Genomic DNA, 25,425 nt, shown 5'->3' on the forward strand with positions numbered 1-25,425 from the left:
CACGTCAGATCTCATTAAATGCATCCCGCTTCAAATTCAAATCGATTCGGGTTACCTATAAAAGGGGATTCAAGTGTGTTGTATACGGTTACGCGAACAAACACAAAAACTCCTAAATTCTCTGATTCTTCATCTTCTTCAAACCCTAACAATGGCTGTTACTCAATCCAACACTGAAGACTTTCTTTCACAATCTCTTATGAAGATCCAAAGCACAAACTACCAAGTTGATCCGAATCTCATCCTACCCTGAAGCATTTAAAATGTTGATCGTTGCACTCAAAAGGTCTCCATTATCAACCGCAATGTTGAGTTCTTTTCTGGTTCCGATGACTTGGTTGTCCATGTCGGCATCAACAACATCCTACAATTATGCCACTGATGTTATCACCTTCAACATGATGTACAACAAGAGGGTTCGTCTTACCAAGAAAATGTTCATTGACTTCTTGAACATTCCCAATAACCCTCCGTTCTTTAAACCCATCAATTCCCAAATTATTTTCATGTTCAATGAGATGGGACATCAACCATCTCTTGAAAAGATCAGTGATTTCAGGAAATCCGGTTTGCCTTGCATGTGGAATTTATTGTTTGGTATCTTTCTAAGGTGTTTAAAAGGGAGGACTGTCGGTCTAGACAGGGGTCGGATGGAAGTGTATGCAATGGTGATGGGTCTGTACAATGATGTGAGCGTTGATTATGGAACTCAACTGTGGAAGGAGTTCATCAAAAGTCTTGAAAACACGAATGCTGAGAAGGGGATTTCATGTGCCCGGTACTGGAGTCTAATTCTTGAAAACGTGTATGAAAAAGAAGGTATTCAAGTTCCTGAAGGTGGAGAAGTTGCATAATTTTCATTGTATCAATTCCCAAAAGTTGTTGAAGATGATGAAAATATCTTCACCAGTGTAGCTCGCATTCCGGATGCAATACTTCGCAAAGTGCACTCAACACACAAAGTTTTGGGTAGATACTTGAAAACTTTTGATCCACCTGTGCAGAGTGGAGTGTTACTGGAAGTTACCGGAGAATCCTCCAAGAAGAAGAAGAAAACTCAGAAGGAAGAAAAAATTCAATCTTCCAAAGTTTCCCAAGTTGAAGAGGTTGAGAAAGAAGAGACTTCTACAAAAACGAAGAAGGAGATTATACCCTCAAAATCTGGGGTATTAAAGAACCTTCTCTCCTCTTCGCAGACAACGACTTCTTCTCCTAATATTCGCAAGACGGAGGTGAGTAGTAAGGGGGTAGCGTTTCGAGATGTTCCAGCTCCGGTTTCTCCTAGCTCAAAGCACAAACGTGCTCAAGAGGTTGCGAAGCATATCAAACAAACACTTCACAAGAAACGCAAGATGATCATTCGCAACTAATACTCCAATGAAGAAGTTATTCCGGAGACTCCACCTGTTTCCATTCCTATTGTGGTAACTGTTTCTCTTCCACCTGTTTCCATTCCTCTTACTTTGCAAATTTCTACCACCACATCTATTCCACTTGAAGTAGTCACTACCAAATAAGTTTCTGAGGAGGTACCTACTTCCGATATGGTTGTCAACGTATCTGATACGGGGGTACCTATCACTAGTGTTGAAACTACCCTGCCTATCATCATATTAGCTTCATTACCCATCTCTTCTGCGAATATTTCTACTTCATTACCACCATTTTCTCTTCCAACCACTACAATCACTACTTCCTCAGTTTTTGATCATCCTCTACAACATCCATTTACCACCTTATTTCCATCACAAATCACCCGGAACTCCTTAACCTTCGCAACCAATGTCTGATGATGAAACTGAAGGAAGAGGTTTTGGAGGGACTTTTGAGGCCCTATATTTTGATTCAGAGGATAAGGAGATACCTGATCATATGCTTATGTCAGGTAAGCAATTTAAAATCCTAAATCGAAAATTGAATGCCATTATTCAGTCACAAGCTGATTCTGGTACAAAGTCATCCATGTCGGGATTGGATGTGGAATATCTGGTCAAAGAAGCTAAGAAGAGGATACTTGAAAAAGTTGATCAATATGATAAGAACAATGAGCTTCGCATTCAAGCTCAAGGAAAATCATTCAATGGAGTTGTTTCTGAGTTGAAAACTGTTACAAAAGAACGTCATGTTCTTTTTGTGCAGGATGTCAAGAAGGTCAGAGAGGATGTGAACTTTAAGGTTGAAGAATTAAAGAAGGAAATTGCAAAAGAGCTTCAAGCTATTAATTCTCAACATTTGGAGGTCCAAAAGAAGGTTGATGTGGTTGCCACTGATCTTAACAAACTTCTCACTGATTCTCAATCTCCTGCTCCACTTATCGAAGCCAAACAAAAGGAGAATAAGGAGCAGTTTGATAAACTTATTCAGTTGGTGACTGAATTAAAAACATTGGTTTCGCAAACTACTCATCAGACAATTTTGACTCCTGAATTCTTGTCTCTCAAAGTCAATACCTTGGAGCAAGCTATTCAAAAGGCATTGGCCCCGATTGCAGACTTTACTTCTCTATTACCGAAGAATGCCCCACCTGCTTTCACAGGGGTGCAAGGGGGAGAGAGGAAAGGAAGTAAAGATGAGGATGCGAAAACAGTGGGAAAGGTGATTTCTACTCAACTTAAAACCACTCTGCCAGTGTTCACAATGCCGATTTCCTCAACTGTAATGAAAACAAGACCAATTGCCAAAGGAATTTAAATTGGGTCAAAAGAAAGAGGAAGCTCAAGTGCGAAACCTCAAACAGAAGATGTTGGTACAGGGAAAGGGATTGCATATGAAAAATCAAAGGAGGAAAAGAAAGTAGAAGCAGAAGCTGAAATTGAAAGGTTGAGGCAAGTGCAGAGTATCATGAGACAGAGGGCAAGTGATCCACCAACAATGAACAAGGGTGATCCTGCGAAGCTATACTCTTATGAAACAATTGAATCCAAGGTGGTGGGGAGTGAAATGTATGAGTTTGAGAAGAAGCCGAAAAGGAGCTATGACATCGCAAATTCGGACAAATGCCAATTGGATTTTCCGATCAACGAAACGTTGTTCATTACGGCTCAGTACAAGATCAGTGAGAAATTTGAAAATGTTGATGATTATATACACATGAAAATCAGATTTCATGTTGTATTGGGAAAGAATCAAGATGAAGTCTGGTCCTTAATGAAGATTAAGAAGGTGTTAACAATCAAGAAGGATATGATGTTTGAAAACATGCTTCAAAATTTCATATATTTTGTGATTCGAGCTGATGACAAGCTTTATGATTTCACTATAGCCGACTTTCCCTTGATGAATTGCAATGATCTCAATCAAGTTTCCTTGATTCTGAAACACATGCAAGACAACAAGCTGAAAGGATATGAAACTGAAGTGTTCAGACTTGGTTTTGCACATATCAAGATATTTATAGATAACTACTATGATTACTTGGCGTTAACCGATGAAGAACTTGCAACAGGCTTAGGAAGGAAAGTGAATGTTCCCTGGGAAACTACTTTGACCCAATCAACATTGTCAAAGTATGCTGATGGAGAGATATGCCTTAAACCCTTTGGCATGGTGTTTGCAGGGAAAGATACGAAAGGGAAGCCCAAGAAGTTTTTGTTTAAAGTCTCAGAGATTGAAAGATATACTTCTTCGCAATATACGAATTTCATTGTTCGTATGAATAACGGCAAGAAGAACAACGAAGGAGACAAGAAGGAGCTTAAAAAGATCATCACTTGGTATGCTAAAATACGAAAGACAATACACTCAGCTGTTTAGAGACTCACAAACTGAATAGTTTCGACTTTTTACAAAGGGGGAGAATGTAGAGTCTAAGTGTTGTAAAAGTCGAAGTGTTTGTTTCAGAAAAAAATTCTAGTTTTATAAGATATATATATATATATATATATATATATATATATATATATATATATATATATATATATATATATATATATATATAGGTTCAGGTTCATTTGAAACCATTCTAATTTTGTGAGACCGTGAGACCAAATCTAAAAATAATTTTAAAATGCAAAATTAATGGAAAAATCCAAAAATTCTTTTTTTAAATATTATTTTCGGAACTTGAATTAACTAAAAAAAATAAAAAGAAATTCCATTTTTTTTGAAATATACATGAAATATTCTAATAGAATATTACACTGTACATATTCAAAAAAATAATTTTAAAATGCAAAATAAATGGGAAAATCTAAAAATTCTTTTTTTAAATATTATTTTCGGAACTTGAATTAACTAAAAAAAATAAAAAAAATAAAAAAATGCGTCTCACAATCTCACAAAATTAGGCCGTCTCATATGAACCTAACCCTATATATATATATATATATATATATATATATATATATATATATATATATATATATATATATATATATATAGAGAGAGAGAGAGAGAGAGATAGATATATATATATATATATATATATATATATATATATATATATATATATATATATATATATAGATATAGATAAATACAGATATAGATTAAATATTTTGAATGTTATTTTAATAATTTATTTATATAAGTGATCGTATTTTTCTAAAGTGTTGAAAAATTACTAAAATTTGAAACTTTTTAAGTAATTTATTATATTTTTATTTTTTGTTATAAATTTTAAATAAGTAAACACAAATTCAACAATAGATTGGATTGAAAAAATCAAAATAAAAAATATATCATCTTACTTTTTTAAAGAATTGGTTGGTTAGAAATCAAAAACAATTTAGATAAAATTTCACGAATAGTCCTTATGATTTTAAAATTGTCTTTAGAAAAAACCCTTATGGAATGTTTTTTTTTTTAGAGAATGGTTTTTTCAACAGAAGTCAGCACGTTGATGATTGTTATGCATAACGCCCGTTAGAGAGAAACATTAAGTCCCCGCAATGACCGTTTGTGAATTTTTCTAAAACTTCGTATAATGACATTTATGAAATTTTCCGAAACTTCATATAAAGACCATTTGTGAAATTTGTAAAAAGTCTATTAACTTTCGTATTAATTATCATAAATCAAATAAAATAGAAAAAAATAAAATATAGAAAATATAGTATTTATAAAAATAAAAAAAGAACTTACTAATTTTACTCATATATATATATATATATATATATATATATATATATATATATATATATATATATATATATATATATATATTCTATTTTTATCTAAAACTATTTGAAGTATAAAAACATTATATTATTTATTTTTAACTTTTACATGATATAATTTTAGAGATTTATCATAGGATCCTTTATTTTAGCATTTCATAGGTTAAAAAATTGTTAAAGTAATTATAAACATTTAACTATTTTATTATTAGCTATCTTGTTTTATTATTTTGCTTTGAAAACTTATGTCTTTATTAAAGAATATATTCAAAATTTGATAAATTAAATAAATTTATTAAAAATATAAAAAAAACAAATTTATCAAATTAGTGAAAAATTATTGTATGTTTTTTCAGATTTAACTTTTAACCAATCCAAGTAAACGAATAAAGTGATTATAAGTAAAATCTAAATAACGATATTTTTTTTATTAATCCTATATTATTTTGACTAATCTTCAGAAATGGTCTATTTGGGTTCCAAAAAATAGAGTTTGGTCCTTAACTTCTTTTGTCATCAAGGGTGGTCTCTGTGGTTTGAAATTTTTTTAATGGATCATCCTTATAGCTAACTCTGTAACAACCCGTTATTTCAAGTCTATGTAAATCAAACTTGCTCAAATAAATGACAAAACTACAATAGTATGTAGGTAAATTAACATCATAACAATAATACAATAAGAACTCTAAATACCAAGAATACGTACTTTGTTAATCATACTTATTTATAAGTTATGATCACGTATATTCAAAACTACACATTTATAACAGAATATTCAAGTCAATATAAGCCAACAGATTTAAGTTTAAATCACAAAATGATACATATAATGGTTCACAATTGAAAACCATCTCGAACAATAGGTTCACGGTTCAACGTATGAAACAAAAAGGTGTTCACGGTTGGGACCAAACCGTAAACGCTTTTAAGGAGCCAAACCGTAAACACCCTTTGAAATGAGAAGCAAACCGTGAACCCTCTTTAATTCCAAAACCCAAATCGGAACGGCGGAAACGTTCGGCGGTGGAGGTCGTCATGTACAGTATCAGAACAATTGCATAATAGTAATCAAAGTACAACAGCCATGTATTCAAAAAGTATAAGTTTTTACATATGTGTTCAAGTCATTGAATACATGACACCAAAAAGTTAAAAGACATGAGTCAATGAAGCTCCGTCTTCTAAAAAATTTGTGGATGTACCTATTTACTGATTTCCTGATAATACAAGTAGTTTTGAAAATGTGTCAACAATTAAGTTTGTGAGTTGATAAAAATGTTTGTTCCTTAAAAATGTAAGTGTGTTTTCCTAGAAAATCCTATATTCTCTGTTGTAGTATGTTGTACTAAAAACATGTAATTGTTATTGTACTCTAAAATGGTATAACGTAGTTTTAATTCACATAAAAGCATGAAAATTATGTTTTCTCTGCATTGGAATAGTATTCTATGTTTGTACTCGTATGAACATAACATAATTGTAACTATCTGGATTTACCAGCTGTAATTGTAAAATACTGTATTATATTTTTATTATTTAATAAAACTATGTGAAGTAGTTTACCTATTCATACACTAATCGTATAGTCCAATACCAAATTGTGAGTTATCATAACCATGCTTGATGACCTAAGATGGCCTGAATATGCCGTTCTTCAGGCGTCACAATTGGTACGACATTTGTTACCTCAGGCCTGTCGGCCTCGCTTTTGCAAGCAGCTCAGGTGTGGGATTGTCAGTCTCGTATAGATCTATACACAAGTGTCATGCTCTCCCTCCAGGAGACTCTGGTTATAATTTCAGGACTTGGTTGGTACTTAGATAAGTACTTGAAGTGTGTCTCACAAATGCTATATTGATGGTTACATGTAGAATAATGAAAAGTTACTTTGTAATAGGTAAACTGTATGCTTTTCTCATAAACTATATTGAATATAGTTTATAGGTTTGTTATCCGTAATTTATCCTGAATATGTAAAGTAGTATACATGATCCACAAACTGTATCTCTTATAATTTGTATGTTTATTTTCCTTATTTAAATCTGATCTTTGAAAAGTAATATATAAGTTCCATAAACTATACCCATTATAGTTTATATGTTTGTGTTTTACTGAAATGAAAACTTTTATATTGTAAATAATTCGGTAAGTTTAAATTGAAAGCCTGTGATACGATTATCCCGTGTAATTCAGTATTTATACCCGAATGGTATTAAAATAGTTTGCAAAAATTATATTTTTTTTAACGGTTTAAAAATAAATTTGTACTTATATAAATATAATATTTATATAATTTTGATTACACAGACAGTTGAATAAATAATTTTACCCAAGCCCACAACCAAACAAGGAAAATGAAATGGAGTCAAATTATCAATTCTAAGCCTGTTGAATCCTAATTATAATATATATATATATATATATATATATATATATATATATATAATTTTTATTAACGACAACAATTAATAAATATTGAAAACATTTATATATTAACACAAATTTCTTGTGTTACACTTGTATTCCCCCTCTAAAACAGTGAAAAATCATGAAAACGTAGGGGTATGAACTCACATCGTGTACGTGTTCTTGATTAGATTTGATGTGGTTGCGATGATTCCCGGTATAGAATACATGTGATTAACCATATCCTAATTATATTTTACACATAATTATTCCATAAATTAGCTAACTAATAATTTAACATGATGATACACACTAGATTGTATAGACTACTTACAAATTGTGAAGAAGTACTTATGAAAATTTTAAGGTTTCTGGGTAACTGTTTGCAGATGCAAAGAAATTTGATATGTGTTTTGAGAGAATATGAGTGAAATAAGTTTACTGTAAGTGTCAAATGAATTCATTTATGATGTTGATATCTTTCAAGCAGTAGTAACCGTCGTCGTGGCTGCTGCCATGACGCAAATTAGCGCCAGTGGTACTAGTGGAGTTGGCAGTGGTGCTCACTACTCAAATCATGGGGAAAGTGTTGGACACCATAGGGAGGGTTCATATAAAGATTTCACGAATTCAAAACCCAAAACTTTTGATGGCACCGTATGTGTCATTATTCTGACACGCTGGTTCGTGAAAACCGAATCAGTGTTTGAAATCCGTGCTTGCCTCGAAGCAAGCAAAGTAAAGTTTGCAACATGCACCTTCCTAGACAGAGCCCTCTCTGGTGGAATGGCTATGTCAAATCGTTATATCTCCTGATCGCCAATGTCATGGGCTGCAAAGACTTAAAAGTTCTGATGCTGGCAGAATATTGTCCCACAGGCGAAATTCAAAAGTTAAAGCAGGTACTCTGGAGTCTGACGATGAAAGACTCTGATATTGCTGCATATACGGCCATATTCAGTGATCTATCTATTATGTGTCTAGGGATGGTGTCACACCCCCAAAACGAGACGACGGAAACGTTCGGGGGTGGAGGACGTCATGTACAACATCACAACAATTACATCATAGGAATCAAAGTAAACACAACCATTACATTGAATAATTAAGGTATTTAAATTTGTACGATATATAGTTTGTATACCAACAAAATGTATAACAAAAGTATGAAAGATGTGACTCTAAAAGCTCCGTCTTGTCAAAACCTGCGAGTGTACTTGTCTACCAGTTCCCTGAGAATACAAGTGGTTTTGAAAACGTATCAACATTTAAGTTGGTGAGTTCATAAGTATGTTTTTGTAATGAAAACCTGTCTTTGAATCTGTGAAAATGTTTGTAAGTTCTCAATAAAATCCAATATTTTCTTTAGTAGTGAAAAGTAGTCTTAAACACTAAGACCAAAACGTACGTTCGTTATTGTATTTTGTAGTTGTGTAGGAAAATATTAGTATGTATGCTGGTTACCACCAGCTATATTGTATTGTTTTGTATGAAAGCTCTTATAAGAAAACCCTGGCAACCACCAGTATGTATAGTATTGTTCTGTAAGAAAACCCTGGCTACCACCATTATGTATAGTATTGTTCTGTAAGAAAACCCTGGCTACCACCAGTATGTATAGTATTATTCTGTATGAAAACCCTGGCTACTACCAGTTTGTATAGTATTGTATTGTATGAAAACCCTGGATACCACCAATATGTATAGTATTGTTCTGTAAGAAAACCCTGGCTACCACCAGTATGTATAATATTGTTCTGTATGAAAACCCTGGCTACCACCAGTATGTATAGTAGTTTTATTACTTAAAATAAAACCATGTGTTTGTATCCCTGGAATCCTCCAATTGTAGTGTATAGTAGTTCTATTAATTAAAATAAAACTATTTGAAGAATTGAAATCCCGTAAACAAATGGTTAGTTTATACTGTTGTGAGTTTGGTATTACCATGCTTGATGTGACCTAGTGACCTCTACGACGTTCTTCAGGCGTCGGATGTTATGAAATTTGTCACCCTAGGCATGCTTGCCTAACTGTAGCTAGCAGTTCAGGTGTGGGATTCTCAGTCTCGTATAGATCTATACATAAAACTCACGCTCTCCTTCTAAGAGACTCTGGTTATACTATAGTAGGATTTAGTTCCGTACCCCCGGATTTTTGGCCTCACAACCCTGTATTAACTAGTTTACGTGTAGTGTTGTAGTGTTCTCTTATACTCGAAACTGTATGTATGACTTGTAGAGTAAAAATAGTTATACTTAAATAATTATTTAGTATTGTACTCTTGTATTCGGAAAATAGTATTGTATACCATAAACTATATCTATCATAGTTTATATGTTCGTTGTTGTATTGAACTCTTGAATTAGTAAAAGTGTGTATTGTATCCCAAACAATACCTATTAAAGTTTGTATGTATGTTATCGTTTCATGTAGTGAATTCTGTAAATGTTCTGTAGTGTTCCCAAACTATATCGACCCTAGTTTGATTGTATGTATGTATAGTACTGAAAAACTTTGCAATTATGGTTGTATGTTGAAAACTAACCTTATGCTCAACATGTTACAAAAGGGATAAAAATATATGAATGTTTTTATAAAAGTAGTGATTTCTCGGTTTGTATCAATTACAAAAGTTTTTAATCTGTTTGAAATCGTTTGTATAAAAACAGAAAAATCCTTGTCTTTTACTTGTATTCCCCCCCCCCCTCGAAAACATTTAAAACAGTGAAAATGTAGGAGTATGAACTCACAGTTAGTGTATGCTTGCAGCTGGATAACAGACTGAAAAGATGACCCTCGAGTTGGCGTACGCGGGATTAACGGAATCCTAATGATGATTTAACACTTAATTGTATTTAAAATTAGCGAAACCATTAATTTAAGTTATTAGAAAACACTTATTTTTATGTTAGGAATAGTTACCGAAGATGGAACATGTGTCAAAGGGGTTTTCGGTTCTCAGAGAGTTCTTGGCCGAACACGGGTTTTCCGTCGAACACGAGTTTACGGCTGAAATCGGTTCTCGGTTCTGCTGGTGTTTTCGGCCCTTTGAAGATATGAAGGTTGTTCTTGGTGTTCTTGTGGAAAAATATGAAGATTTGAAGGTTCCCACTTGAATGTATGAATGTTCTTGGGAGATCCTTGGGAGGGAATTGACAGTGTTTTCAGGTAGAAAGGGTGAGAAATGACCAAGTTTTCGGATGAAAAACCTTTATAGCGGTTGGGTTTTCGGCTGGAAGATGGGTTCTTGGCTGAAATCCATTTTCTGCCCGAGGGTTTTTGGCCGAAAACGCATGGTTGAACGAGATCAGCTGATTTTCGAGGAAATCTTGATTTTTCGAGTGTTTTTTATTCCGAAAACTTATATAAACTTTATTTACATAATTTAAATGGTTTTCTAACCCTTACAAACTTAACGGAATAAATAAAATTCGAAATTTTATTGAACGGAATTGACTTTTGTTGACTGGAAAAGTATCGAGTTGGCATAGATGGTTCCCACAGAGAGCAAGAAAGTAGAAAGATATATTTGGGGACTCTCTCCTCCGACACAAGGGAATGTAATAGCTACAAACCCACTCACTTTTGATAGTGCCAATTGTTTGGCACAGACACTAGTAGATCATGCGGTTCGTCAAGGCTTCATGATACCCATCCCAGAGCAGCCCAAGGAAGGGGGCAGCAAAAAGAAGTTCTGGAATAAGCAAAAGGGGAAATCGTCATAGGAGCGCTCCAAGAAACAATAAACAGTGGCAGTCCATGCTGCTACCATTCCTGCTGCTATTCCTGCCCCTATTCCTACCGCTGTTTCTGCCACTCCAACAACTTTGAGTAGATACACTGGAACTTTTCCAAAGCATAATAAATGCAACTTCCATCATACAGGAGTCTGCAAATAAATGCACTGCCGAAACTGTAACAAAAAGGGGCACAGCGCCCGTTTCTGTAAATCACCCGCATAGTCCATCTCTCAAGTCACTGTCGCGGGAGTAAGTCAAGCTTGCTATGAATGTGGGGAAGTAGGACATTTCAAGAGAAATTGTCCTAAGAAAAATAATGTTGGTGATACAGGAAGGTTTTTGGCAATTCGCTTTGAAGAAGCGGTAGTGTATCCTAATGTGATTATCGATAAGTTTCTTCTCAACAATTCTTACACATGCATTCTTTTCGATAGCGGTGCAGAGAAAAGCTTTGTGAGCCATAAATTCAAACACCTACTAAAACAAAATCCCAAATCAGTAAAAGATACATTCACCGTTGAGATGGCCAATGGAAAAACCGAGAGCACCAATAACATATACATAGGATGCACACTTACTCTAAATAACCATTCATTCCAAATTGACCTTATGTCGGTCTCAATTAAAAGCTTTGACATTATAATCGGCATGGATTGATTAAGTCTTCATTAGGCCAAGCTTCTCACCATAGGAGCACCGGTCTTGTTCGTGAAAAAGAAGGATGGATCGTTCCGAATGTCCATAGACTATCGCGAACTAAACAAACTTACCCTTAAAAAACGATACCCTCTACCACAGATAGACGACCTTTTCGATTAACTTCAAGGGAAAATTTTCTTCTCCAAGATTGACTTGAGATCAGGATACCATCAGCTACGAGTCAAGGAGACCGATATTCCAAAGACTGCTTTTAGCACTCGCTATGGTCACTATGAATTCATGGTGATGCCCTTTGGTCTAACGAATGCACCTACATTATTCATTGACCTGATGAATCGCGTGTTTCGACCTTACATAGACAAGTTTGTTATAGTTTTCATTGACGATATACTAGTCTATTTCCAAAGTAAGGAATAACACAACCAACACTTACGACAAGTCTTGGAAACTTTAAAGGAAGAGAAATTATATGAGAAGTTCTCAAAATGTGAATTCTGGATTTGAAGGGTGGAATTCCTAGGTCGTGTATTCAACAAGGAAGGGATACATGTTGACCCCTCCAAGATCAAAGCTATCGAAAACTGGGCGACCCCACGAACCCCAACAAAGATTCGTCAGTTTCTAGGTCTCGCTGGCTACTACAGGAGATTCATTCAAAACTTCTCAAAGATCGTGAAGCCACTCACCACCCTGAATCAGAAGGGTGTAACTTTCAAATGGGAGGAGAAACAAGAAACTGCTTTCCAGACACTAATGCAAGCCCTCTGCAGCGCACCGATCTTGTCCCTCCCAGAAGGGATGGAAGGTTTTGTAGTTTACTGCGATGCGTCCAAGCAAGGGCTAGGCTGCATTCTTATGCAACGAGGAAAGGTTATATCCTACACCATGAGGTAGCTTAAGAACCACGAAGTCAACTATACCATACATGACCTCGAACTGGGAACAATGGTTTTTTCTCTAAAGATCTGGAGGCATTACCTGTATGGTACGAAATGCATAGTCTTTACAAATCATAAAAGCCTCCATAACATATTCGATCAGAAGGAACTTAACATGAGACAACGACGATGGGTAGAGCTACTCAATGATTATGAATGTGAAATTCGCTATCATCCTGGAAAAGCCAATGTGGTAGCAGATGCCCTTAGCAGGAAAGAGTACTCAGGCCACCGAGTAAAGTCTCTAACTATGACTATCCATTCCCGCCTATCCACACAGATAAAGGAGGCTTAGTTGGAAGCCTTGAAACCTAAGAATGTGATGGGTGAATCATTAAGAGGAATGGAAAAGAACTTGTAAATCAAGGGTGACGGAGTTCGTTATCTCATGAATCGGATCTGGACACCGAAGTTTGGTGGTTACAGAGATGTTGTCCTGAACGAAGCCCATAAAACTCGATACTCCATTCATCCAGGTTCAGACAATATGTATCTGGACCTTAAGAAACTCTATTGGTAACCAAACATGAAAGCTGAGATTGTTACTTATGTGGGCAAGTGTCTGACTTGCGCCAAAGTCAAAGTAGAATATCAAAAGCCCTCAGGTTTAGTACAACAACGAGAAATACATGAGTGGAAGTGGGAGCGGATTATAATGAATTTCATATATAACCAAGTTAGCTAGGACAACTGGTGGTCATGATACCATTTGGGTGATCGTAGATAGATTAACTAAATCCGCACATTTCCTGCCAATAAAAGAAAATGATAAAATGGAGAAGTTAACAAGGATGTACCTTAAGGAGATAGTACGATTGCATGGTGTGCCAATATCTATTATCTTTGACCGAGATATTAGATTTACCTTGCAGTTTTGGCAATCATTGCAAAAGTCCTTGGGAACAAATCTTGACATAAGTACAACGTACCATCCTCAGACTAATGGGTAAAGCGAGAGAACAATACAAACACTGGAAGACATGTTAAGGGCTAGTGTGATAAATTTTGGTAAAGCTTAGGATACCCATTTACCACTAGGTGAATTGTCCTACAACAATACCTATCACACTAGCATCAAAGTTGCACCCTTTGAAGCTCTCTATGGCCGTAAGTGCAAATCTCCTCTATACTGGGCTAAAGTGGGATACATGCAACTAGCCAAGAACCAAATACCTGATAGTACTCTAACCGGTCCCGAGATCATTCCAAAAACCACAGAAAATATTGTCCAAAACTGGGAACGATTAAAAGCCTCTAGAGACAGACAAAAGAGTTATGCGGACAAACAACGAAAACCCTTGGAATTCTAGGTTAGTGACCGCGTCTTGTTAAAGGTCTCACCTTGGAAAGGAATGATATGTTTCGGCAAACGTGGAAAACTAAATCCGAGGTACATCGGACCATTCGAGATTCTTTCTAGAATTGGTCCGGTTGCTTATAAACTCAAACTACCGCATGAACTCAGTAACATTCATCCTATTTTTCACATCTCTAATCTCAAGAAGTGTCTGTCTAATGAGACTCTTGTAATCCCACTCGACGAAATCAAGTAAAATGAGAGTCTACACTTCATAGAAGAACCGGTGGAAGTCATGGATAGGGAAGTCAAGAGAACAAAACAAAGTCGTATATCAATAGTGAATGTTCGTTAGAACGCCATGTTCTACCCAACATATTTGTAGATATAAATATATATACAGTTTAACCCATTTAAAAACTATATAAAACATCCATTCCACACTCATCTCAAATAAACAACAATATATATAAAACCATAGCACGTGTTTTATAACAAATACTTCATATTTATGTGTCAGAAGAAAGTAACCAACACTCACCCAAACATATACTTAATACATTCAAACAATACTTGTATTATACCCGTGTTTATGAAAGGGACTATACACCCACACATATAAACAACTTTATATTATACACATAGCACGTATTTCATAGCAAATACTTAATATTTATGCGTTAGAAGAAAGTAACTACACACTCACTTGATCAGAAGATGATCGGACAGCACTACGGCTTGTAGAAGTAGTATTCTTCAGTAGATCTGGAAGATCTTCACAAAAACCGGGCTCCTCGCGAGCAGAGCTTCAGCTCGGGAATTTCACTTCTCGGGATCTTCGGGGCCTCGGGACTTGCTTCGGGGCTCGGGAATGATACCGGGGCTTCGGGATAATTCTTGCACGAAAAACGATGCAAAAACGCGAGAGAAAGAAGAGAAATGAGCAAATGAATCGATTGCACTCGACTCCCTTTTATAGGGTCTGGATTTGCGATTTACGCGGGGCGTAACCTGGATAAGCCCGATGACTCCCCCCTTGGATAATATCGAAAATTTATATTTAAATAAAATGTCGAAAATATTTAATAAACTTCAAAAACTCATATCTTCCTCATACGAACTCCGTTTTTGACGTTCTATATATCGACGCGTAGGTGAGACTACGATCTACAACTTTCGTTTAGACTCCGTTGGCTAATTTTGACTTTATTTTTATTATTTATTTTTAGTAGGCCAGGACAGGAAAACTTCGTTATAAAATCATAACTTCTTCATCCGACGTCCGTTTTCGCCTATCTTTTTATCGTTTTACTACAATTAATGATATCTTCGATTCTCATTTAGATTGTTTCGGCTAAAAACCGCTCGGTCTCAAATCGAGTATTCGGGCTGCATACCGCTAAGTCGAAACTTCGAAAAATCATAACTTCCTCATACGAAGTCAGATTTTGGCGTTCCTTTTATGCACGCTCTCGGTTTAACGTATTTTACGACTTTTATTTAGATTGCTAAGGCTGAATATCTCTCTAACGTAAATTCACTTTTTACATCGCGCTGTGTCGTGCCGGTTCTGTCGCGAAACTTCGACATGGTCATAACTTCTTCGTTATAACTCGGATTTCGGCGTTCTTTATATGTAAGGAATCATTGTAACATATACTACAACTTAGTTAAGATTATTCTTTCTAAATAGTCTTTTATCAAAAAGTCATTTTTGACGCTTATCGTCTCTAAATTGACTAGCCCTGATCTACGGGCGTTACAATTATCTCCCCCTTAGGATGATTACGTCCCGGAATCATCAACGAAAATAGAACTTGTATAATGATTCCATACGCTATCTCTTCATCCTAGGTAATAACTGTAAATTCTATGTTTCCTCGAAAGAGTATTTAACTCTATGGCTTTCTTGACCGTAGACGATGCCCAATCTTGCATCTGCTTATCGTATTATGTTGTACTTTCAATCATAACCCTCGAGTTACCAAATAAGTCGTTATTATGGACTCCTTCTTCTTCTCAGGATAAATACTTTCCTTTATCTATTGTAACAAACCGATGGGTCGTGCTCTACTGACCTCTCATCGAATGATGCAATGCTTAGACTCAGGTCTCTTAGAGTTAAATTCAAAAATGGAATATACCTTCCTTCATATTCTAATGTGATATAATCACATTTCAGCATGTAGCATTTCTACCTACAAACTTCTTTTAACAACGAGCGCAACACTATCAATCGCATTAACTTCAACCTTCTGACTTAAGTCAGATGTTACATCTAACTTGGTCCTCTAGACCACGTAACATACTCCTCGTAGTCAAACTTAAATTTAAACATGACCACTAGGGTCGGAACAAGAACCATCTTACTAGTCATTACCGAAACAATGGTAATGACATACCAGAATAAAATGGAATCAGTTACTAGCTTCTTGGTAACCTTGTGACTTTCCCTGATCCAAGTGCGAGTCCTGTGCTTCCGGTAGTATATGCATCTACTACCTTTCACACCTACTCATACTCGTCTCAAGTATTGTCCCGTAGTCGACCAAGTCACCATACAGGAAAATCACAAAACAATTTAACACATACGAATGTGTCCAAGTAATCATAAAAAATTTCCTTAGACTCTACTAGGACTTCTTCATTGCTCAATCTTCAATCATCAACTCTACTTCAACTCGATTGGTGATGGAAATACCAGACGATGAGACAACTTCAAGAATTTCACCAATCGTTCCATCATCCTGCTAATCAAAGGTGTACTTTAGACGTACCGTACTCCTCTAAACGTACTTTTATTTCATAAGACATACTCTAAAGGCAAGATACCACTCTTACGATATCTTCTGATAGGTGTCATCCACTATCATAAGCCTTCTTCATTTCCTCCATTTACTCAATTTCTCTACGAGTCTTCACCATGACCCCTTGTACATCCAAGCAGACATTCGGTGTACCAAGCGAGAATTTTAAGATAAGAAAGCTTTAATTACGATAAACGTATAAATCTCCTTATCACCCCGAAACGTTTACATGCTAGTTCTAATACCGTAGCCGTACGCTTAGAATCCTAGACACATAAGGTTTCCAGCTCCGATCGGCAACAGACTATAGATCCGAACAAATAATAGCATCAATTTAGCTATCACACAAAACAATTAGCACATAAAAGCATTTTAGGCATCATTCCTAAAATAAACTAGTGTTTGTGTCAATTTAAGTGTACTACCTAACATATTTTAGACACACTCCTCACAATCATTACTTAGCATTCTAAGTTTAAGTCTAGAAATTTCCTACAAATTCCTAGTTCGCTTAAACTAATGCTCTGATACCAACTGTGACATCCCCATTTTTACGGCCAGAAAAGTCCGATTTGTTTATGCTTTGTTTTATAAAATCAGAGTAATCGTTTAAAGAAAACGGTTGCGGAATTTGTTCCCAATACAAGATATGATAATAACTTATCAAAACATTTCTCAAAGAGAATGTGTTTTCATTTATTAATAAAACCTCAGGATGTCATGTTCCGATACAGACATATAAGCATAAACAGAACTTACATTCAATTACACTAATGATTTATATCTCCTTTAAATCTCTCTGTGAAATATGTCTTCATATTGATACCTGTGATACAAAGGAAACTAAGTGGGTCAGGCTTGGGAGCCTGGTGAGCATATAGGGTTTTCAACCCACAATAATATAATTATTATCTTCAACCATCAAACAATCAACTCAATTACCCATCCCTATTATCTTCCTTAGGATTTTACCCTAGGAATTCAACTACCCGTCATTCTTTCATTCCTAAGGATTGACCTAAGGAATTAGCACAAACTTCCATTGCTACATAAGGCGCATCTGCCAACATTATCCTTTAAGCGCCTCTGCCAGGATTACGACATTCACTATTAGGCACATCTGCCAATATTATCCTTAAGCGCATCTGCTAGTATTATGACATTCTCTATTTGGTGCATCTACCAATATTATTCCTAAGCGCATCTGCTAGCATTATGGCATGCTCTTTTAGGTTCATCTACCAATACTATACTTAAGTGCATCTACTAGTATTATGTCATTCTCTCTTTGGTGCATCTACCAATACTATGCTTGATCGCATCCGCTAGCATTATGACATTCTCTAATTGGTGCATCTGCCAATATCATTCTTAATCATCTTTCATACCTCATCATTTTATCACATACCAACTATCTCATCTACCCATGTTCTACCCAACATATTTGTAGATATAAAGACATATACAGTTTAACCCATTTAAAAACTATATAAAACATCCATTCCACACTCATCTCAAATAAACAACAATATATATAAACCATAGCAAGTGTTTTATAACAAATACTTCATATTTATGTGTCAGAAGAAGGTAACCAACACTCACCCAAACATATACTTAATACATTCAAACAATACTTGTATTATACCCGTGTTTATGAAAGGGACTATACACCCACACATATAAACAACTTTATATTATACACATAGCACGTATTTCATAGCAAATACTTAATATTTATGCGTTAGAAGAAAGTAACTACACACTCACTTGATCAAAAGATGATCGGACAACACTACGGCTTGTAGAAGTAGTATTCTTCAGTAGATCTGGAAGATCTTCACAAAAACCGGGCTCCTCGCGGGCAGAGCTTCGGCTCGGGAATTTCACTTCTCGGGATCTTCGGGGCTCGGGAATGATACCGGGGCTTCGTGATAATTCTTGCACAAAAAACGATGCAAAAACGCGAGAGAAAGAAGAGAAATGAGCAAATGAATCGGTTGCACTCGACTCCCTTTTATAGGGTCTGGATTTGCGATTTACGCGGGGCGTAACATGGATAAGCCCGGTGACTCCCCCCTTGGATAATATCGAAAATTTATATTTAAATAAAATATCGAAAATATTTAATAAACTTTAAAAATTCATATCTTCCTCATACGAACTCCGTTTTCGACGTTCTTTATATCCACGTGTAGGTGAGACTACGATCTACAACTTTTGTTTAGACTCCGTTGGCTAATTTTGACTTTATTTTTATTATTTATTTTTAGTAGGCCGGGACAGGAAAACTTCGTTATAAAATCATAACTTCTTCATCCGACATCCGTTTTCGCTTATATTTTTATCGTTTTACTACAATTAATGAGATCTTCGATTCTCATTTAGATTGTTTCGGCTAAAAACCGCTCGGTCTTAAATCGAGTATTCGAGCTGCATACCGCTAAGTCGAAACTTCGAAAAATCATAACTTCCTCATACGAAGTCAGATTTTGGCGTTCTTTTTATGCACGCTCTCGGTTTAACGTATTCTACAACTTTCATTTAAATTGCTAAGGCTGAATATCTCTCTAATGTAAATTCACTTTTTACGTCGCGCTGTATCGTGCCGGTTCTGTCGCGAAACTTCGACATGGTCATAACTTCTTCGTTATAACTCGGATTTCGGCGTTCTTTATATGTAAGGAATCATTGTAACATATACTACAACTTAGTTAAGATTATTCATTCTAAATAATCTTTTATCAAAAAGTCATTTTTGACGTCGTCTCTAAATTGACTAGCCCTGATCTACGGGCGTTACAACATCCAACCACCTCCGCTGTCTCATATTCAGGTTGGGCTGATCCATGAGGTACTTCAGGCTCTTGTGGTCCCTGTATATGGTACATCGGACTCCATACAGATAATGGCGCCAAATCTTAAGGGTGAACACCACCGCCGCCAGCTCCAAATTGTGGGTGGGATAGCTCGTCTCATGAGGCTTCAACTGCCTCTATGCATACTCTATCATATGTCCCTTCTGCATCAACATCGCACCCATCCCTAATATATATGCATTACAGTAGACTACAAAGTCCTTCACTCCCTCGGGAAGGGCTAACACTGGAGCTTTGCATAATTTCTGGCGAAGAGTCTCGAATGAGGCCTACTGCTCGGGCCCCCAGGCAAAAGTAACACCCTTCCGGGTCAATTTGGTGAGAGGAGCAATAATCTTGGAGAAATCTCTGATAAACCTCCGATAGTAACCGACCAATCCCAGAAAACTCCTGATCTCAGACGGGGATCTCGGCACCTCCCATCTCATAACTGCCTCAATCTTGGCCGGGTCGACCAATATCCCATTCTGATTAACGAGGTGTCCCAGGAACTGGATCTCTCGTAACCAGAAATAACACTTGGAGAATTTGACATAAAACCTCTCTGTCCTCAATACTCCAAGAATCTCTCGAAGATGATCCTCGTGCTGCTCTTGGGACCTCGTGTATACCAGAATATTGTCGATGAACACGATCACCGATCGATCCAACATGGGCCTGCACACCCGGTTCATGAGATACATGAACGTGGCCGGTGCGTTGGTGAGTCCGAAAGACATCACCACAAACTCGTAGTGCCCATAACGAGTCCTAAAGGCCGTCTTCTGGATATCCTCCTCGCAAACTCTCATATGATGATATCCAGACCTCAAATCAATCTTGGAAAACCAAGGTACCCTCTGCAAATGATCGAATAAATCGTCGATCCTTGGTAGTGGATAACGGTTCTTGACCGTCAGCTTGTCCAACTCTCGGTAATTAATGCATATCCGGTGTGAACCATCCTTTTTCTTGACAAAAAGGATCAGCGCTCCCCATGGTGAGCTACTCGGTCTGATAAATCCCTTTCCCAGTAGCTCTTGGAGCTGGGAGGATAACTCCTGCATCTCGGGTGGCATAAGGCAATAAGGTGCCTTGGCAATAGGCACTGCACCCGGGATCAAATCAATCCGGAACTCCACCTGCCTCTTGGGAGGCACACCCGGAAACTCCTCGGGGAAAACATCCAGAAACTCGCACAGTATCGGAACCTCGGAGATAGAACTCGACCTCCCTATAGCAACCTGCGCATTCATCACGTATGCCAAAAGCCCATACAACCCTGTTGTAGACTCTGTCTCGCCCTGGCAGCATAACAAAAGGCTGATCTAGATCTGGTACCCTTGCCATACACCGTAAGCACTCCCCCACTAGGGTCTCGTATGGTCACCATCTGACACTCACAGTCGATCATAGCTCCAAACCGACTCAACCAATCCATGCCCACTATGACACAAACATCACCCATCGCGATCGGTACCAGGTCTATCGGGAACTCAACACCAAAAATCTCTATTACACATCCCCGGAATACATCAGTAGCAAAAACCACATGCTCGTCAGGTATAGAAACCCTCAGAGGTCGAATCAACGCCTCATGTTGAGTATTGATGTGATGACTAAAAGCTACAGACACGAAGGATCGACTCGCACCCGAGTCAAATAACACCAAAGCAGGTTCAGATGTCACAAGAAAAGTACCAGCAACAACATCAGGCACGGCGCAGACCTGCTCCACTGTCAGCTGAAATGCTCTCCCACGACCCCTCGAAGGCTCGACCTTCCCTGGCCGACCATCATTAACACGTAATGTTGTAGGAGTAGCAATCTGGGCTGAACCCTAGGTAAGAAGGGGACACTCGGCCTTCCGATGGCCAGTCTGGTTGTAGTGAAAGCAAACAGAAAATCCCTTGGGTCAGTCCCTTTCAATATGCCCCTCCCTGCCATATTTGTAGCAAATCCCTGCCTGACAATATCCCTCGTGGGTCTTGCCGCACTTGCTACAAGTGCGACCCTTTTGGCCTCCAGATCTCGAATAAGCGGGCTTAGCCCACTTAGCCACCGAATGCGATTGTTTTGGTCTCCTATCTCTCCCCTGCTGCCTCCCTCCTCCCTGGTCTGAATCTTCAGCTCAATCTCTCTCATCTTGGCATTGGTCTGGAACTCAACCAATGTCCGATAAGACGAGTTCGTCACGAACTCCTGAATGTCTCTCCTCAAGATGCTCAAATACCGACTCACTCATGCTTGCTTAGTGGACACGTGCTCAAGGCAGAACAACGCCCTCTCGTGGAACATCCTCGTAATCTCAATCACTTACTCTATCTTCTACTTGAAAGAGAGAAACTCATGTGCCAAATGTTCCCTCTCTACCCGGGGAACATACTCATCTCGGAACAACTTGGTGAACCTCTCCCAAGTCACTGCAGCATGCTCTGCATGGGTAAAATCAGTCGTCACGAACTTCCACCAGTCCTTCGCTCCCAAGCGAAGCTAATTCAGTGCCAACCGGACTCTCAGATGCTCTGGACATGAACACGTATAAAACACCCATCAATGTCGGAGATCCATCTCATGGCAGCTATCGGATGTTGTGTCCCATCAAACACCGGTGGCTTCGTGTTTCTGAACTCACGAAACAACAACAAGTCACCTCCATGTGGTGTAGCTGCAACTATGGCCGCGGTGGCTGCAACAACACCAACCTCCATAACATCAGCGTATCGCTCATCGAATGTCTCAATCAACGTGGTCTTAATAGACCCAAACATCTCTGGTGTGGCCTCTCGGATAGTTGCGACCACCTCCTCATAAATGATCATGCGGATCTTCTCATCACTAGCACCACTGCCCTCGAGGTTGTTGCGGGTAATCACCATAGTGTCTCTGAAACACAAACACAAAATCATCAGAGACTAGCTCAACACACATACTCACTCGATTACCCATCCCTACACTCTCCTTAACATCCTAAGATTCTTACTTGGGTCGCATATAGATCTAGTGTTTTAAGTAGTATAGGCCCAATACTACCTTCCAGACCGACTCATCGAGTTGGTCGTATAACCCATGCGGCCAAATCCGTCTCTACTCGACGAGTTGGGGCATCCAACTCGTCGAGTTGCTCAATCAACTCATATATATATATACATATATATATATATATATATATATATATATATATATATATATATATATATATATATATATATATATACCTGAGAGTTGGGATGTTACAGAATCGAATACCATTAACCAGTTCCAACTGGTTTTGGTTTCAATTAGACATTTTCAGTTAAAATTCCCATCCCTATCTCTATCAAACGTTATATATAAGACCATTAACATGCCAACTTTGGTCAAAAGAGACCATTTATACAAAACAAAATTTTATAAGACGTTTTTGCATGCAATTTTAAAATCATAAAGGATAATTTGTGAAATTTTATCTACAATTTAATTAAACAGGTTTGCTTGGAATTAGAATTATCAACCAATTTAAAAAATTGGTTGAACGAAAGCAACCGAAATCAACCTTTAGTTGTTAATACGTAACGCCAAACGAAGATTATAAGTTATTAATATGTTTTCATGAAATTCAAAATTCCTTCGATCATGTTTCAATTTGTAATCAAAATTTTAAAATTTTAATAGAAAGTTGATATGAAAATTAAGAAGAAATCATTTATATTATATAAACTAATGAGAACATTATAACTTCTCTTGGTAAATATATCACCAATCCTTTTTAATCATAGAACATAACCTCTTTAACATACATCCAAAATAATTATTTTATTATATAATTTGAAGTGTATATCATATATTTCTAGGTATTTGTAAAAGAGAAAACCCCAGTTTTCATTGAGAGAAGAGAGCAAAAAACCACATGAAAGAAAGTTGATGATCTGAAATCCCAAGACTTAAGTACTTAACATTGATTGAAATCTAAACAAGTAATCCAACCCAAATCTCAAACTCTGATAAGATAAATACTAAGTTCTGGTCCTCCATTGCTATCTGGATTCATCATGTAAAAAGCTTCAGAATCTTTCGACCCCACAATCCTCTCAAACCTTGCTCTCATGTACATCAATTCCCCTTCACCACCACCACCACCACTACCGCCGCCTCCCTCCGGCAGTACTCCGGCGCCCATCGTAATCGGTCCCACAGAATTAAAAACCTTCCATTCATCAGGTCCACAATCACGTCTCATAGCATAACCGCATTTCTTGCCATTGCAGTATGTCCTCCACAGTGGCTCTTCTAGCAGCTTAAAACTCTTCTTCAGACTCTTCTTATCGCACTCCAACGCAATACGAACCAACCCCGAAGCCATTTCTCGAACCAGGAAGCTAGTTGGGGTGGCTAGCTCGACCAGGAAAGCCGGGCCTAGCTTCGGATCCTCTTGAAACGCAATGTGGACGTGACCACGTCTGTACCCAAATAGAGTCCCGACAACTCTAGTACCCTTGCCTAGACCAGAACCAGAAGATAACTTGGTTTTACCAAAAGTAAGAGCTGATCGGAGCTTAGAAACAGACATGAGTCCACGTTTCTTCCTCCGGGGTGCAGCCTGGGGTACAGGGAGGCTGAGGTCGTCGTCAAGATTCCGATCCTCCTCAGTCACGACACATCCAAGTGATGATGATCTGAAGTTGAGGGTTTCTCCTTCATCGTCATCGTCTTCCACTTTCTTTTTCCAGTGGAAGTATCTTCGTGAGAAGGAAAAGGAAGTATCTTGAGGTGTTTTTGCAGCCATGATTGACCTCATCTTAAGAAACAAAAGCTAAACAACAAATGGGGTATCGATGAAAAGATTAAAGCTTGGAAGGCTGTGAAAAAAGCTTGTGGTTTTTTCGCTTCTTTAAGGGGTCTTTGGGAAAGGAGTATGTGATTCAAAAGGGTGAAAATACTGACAAAAGAAGGTGACCAGTCCCCACCTACTATTGTAATACTTGATTGTACAAATTGATACAAAATAATAGATAGAGTAAATTGCTGTTTTGGTACCTATCGTTTATACTTATGTTCAGTCTTAGTCTAGCCTTTATCTTTTATCGCTTTGGTCTAAAAAATTACACTTGTGGTCCTTCAAAGTATTACCTTCTAATATGCTATGTTAAATGTTGATAAAATGAAAATTATACCATTTTTTATTTTATCTATTTTATTGACATTATTAAAAAATACAGAGACTATTATTGTAAAAGCTTAAAGAAAACCCCTAAAAGGCTATTAGCCCTATCTAGAACATTTTTTCATTTCCGTACCCATAATTTCGTTTTCGGTATCTTCGACATTGGTGCCCTCTTTCTTTGTCTCTCACGCCTCTTATAGCTTCGAACATCATAAACTCCAATGCCTCCCTCGAACCTACACCTCTCTCTTTTCTGCTTGCAACTTTGGCAACAACCACATCATTCGCTTCTAAGCTCTTTCCTCCAGCCACGTTGCATCTGCTTATTCCTCTTTTTTCCTTGTCGCATTGGCCTCTTCGTACTTAACTCTCATCATTCTCCCACTCTCTACCCTTTGCTTCCCCCACCCTCTCAATGGCTCACACCTCCTCCTTCACCTTACCTACTCAACCCTA

General features: G+C 37.3%; 1 pseudogene; it reads right to left on the minus strand.

Moving 5' to 3' along the window:
* Positions 1-23,662: 23,662 nt before the first annotated feature.
* On the minus strand, positions 23,663-24,745 carry LOC145092762 (protein MIZU-KUSSEI 1 pseudogene; annotated as a pseudogene).
* Between the last annotated feature and the right edge of the window lie 680 nt (positions 24,746-25,425).

Source organism: Lactuca serriola, chromosome 3, assembly GCF_051521515.1.
Source record: "Lactuca serriola cultivar US96UC23 chromosome 3, Lser_US96UC23_V15, whole genome shotgun sequence".
Classification (NCBI taxonomy): Eukaryota; Viridiplantae; Streptophyta; class Magnoliopsida; order Asterales; family Asteraceae; genus Lactuca; species Lactuca serriola.